The sequence below is a fragment of the Castor canadensis genome, chromosome 2 (genome assembly GCF_047511655.1).
Source record: "Castor canadensis chromosome 2, mCasCan1.hap1v2, whole genome shotgun sequence".
NCBI classification, from domain to species: Eukaryota; Metazoa; Chordata; class Mammalia; order Rodentia; family Castoridae; genus Castor; species Castor canadensis.
In genome coordinates, this window is record NC_133387.1 from 174,748,423 (window position 1) to 174,750,140 (window position 1,718).

A 1,718-nucleotide genomic window follows, 5' to 3' on the forward strand; every position below is an offset into this window, starting at 1 on the left:
CATTTCAGTTCTCATCCTTAATGAAGCCTTAGAAGAGGGAAGGAAATGATGTTGAAAGAATTGAGAAATCTAACCACATTCTAATGGGTAGAGAGACATGTCATGGGTGGCAGAAGGAAATACTGGGGCTTCCTCAGGAATGAGTTTAGGGAGTCTTGCTCTTTAGACACTTTGCATGTTTTTTTTTTCTTTTTACAGATAGCCATGAGCTTAGAAACAAGCAGCTCCATCCCTCATCCCTCATTGTAGGGTAAAAGAGTGAGTGTTCATTGTCAATGTCACCTTTTACCTCTGTTCCTACAGATCCCAGGTGTGAAGCAAATGGCTATGGAAAATGATTCTTCAGTGACAGAATTTATTCTTAAGGGATTAACAGACCAACCTGAGCTCGAAATGCCCCTCTTGCTCCTGTTCTTGGTCAATTATATACTCACTGTGGTAGGAAATTTGGGCATAATGATTCTAATTTGTCTGAACTCTCACCTTCACACCCCCATGTACTTTTTTCTCTTTAATCTGTCATTCATTGATTTCTGCTACTCATTTGCCATTACCCCCAAAATGCTGGCTAGCTTTGCTTTAGAGAGGAATATCATCTCCTTCACTGGATGCATGACACAACTGTTTTTCTTTTGCTTTTTTTGTCAACTCTGAGTGTTATGTGCTCACCGTCATGGCCTATGATCGCTATGTGGCCATCTGTCAGCCCCTGCTATACACGGTCATCATGTCCCCTAGAACATGTTCTCTGCTGATGCTTGGTTCACACTTGATGGGGTTTGCTGATGCCATGGTTCACACAGGGTGCATGACCAGACTCATCTTTTGTGATTCCAACACCATCAATCACTACATGTGTGACATCTTCCCCCTCTTGCAGCTGTCCTGCAGCAGCACCTATGTCAATGAGCTAGTGACTTCTGCTGTTGTTGGTATATCTGCCTTTTTATCTAGCCTCATTATCTTAATCTCATATGCTTTGATTCTTTTCAATATTATTCATATGTCATCAGTCAAGGGTTGGTCCAAGGCCATGAGCACCTGTGGATCTCACATAATAACTGTTGGCCTTTTCTATGGTTCTGGGCTACTCACTCATATCAAAACATCACACACCGTGTCTCTGGCCCAGGAAAAGTTTTTCTCAGTGTTTTATGCTTTTATGGTACCCATGCTGAACCCCCTCATTTATAGCCTCAGAAATAAGGATGTCAAACTTGCTCTGAAAAGAACCCTGAAGAGAATCACAAACTGATTCAAACAGTGGGGATGCTTCAGTCTCTGGCCCCATTTCTTGGTCTTCTATTTCCTTCTCTTCTTCATTACCATTCTTCTACTGTTTCTGTTTTTCTTTTCTTCATCATTTTTTCTAAACTCTAGGAAACACTTTTACTGTAATACATTTTCTTCTGCATGTGACTGCATAGGTCTATTCTACATATGAAACATCCTCAGGCCTGAAGTGTCTTCATGCTAGTATTTATTGTCTGCACCAAATGGAGTCCATAGCATGATCTTTTCCTATCTAAGGATAACACTACCTACTCTTTTCCTTGCATGTATTGTCCATCAAGAAATGTCAATGGCTCAGGTACTTTTGGATAAGCTCATTTATTTCTTGCTTTTCTGAGACAATTATGCAAGCTCTTTACTGTTCCAAGTGTTTTGTTCCATATAATGGTATTCACACAAAAGGGGTGATAAAAATTGAGGGCATG

At 40.6% G+C, this 1,718-nt stretch overlaps 1 pseudogene; it reads left to right on the forward strand.

The window, feature by feature from the left end:
• Window positions 1-297: 297 nt before the first annotated feature.
• Window positions 298-1,255, forward strand: LOC141417822 (olfactory receptor 8C8-like; annotated as a pseudogene).
• The last annotated feature ends 463 nt before the right edge of the window (window positions 1,256-1,718 follow it).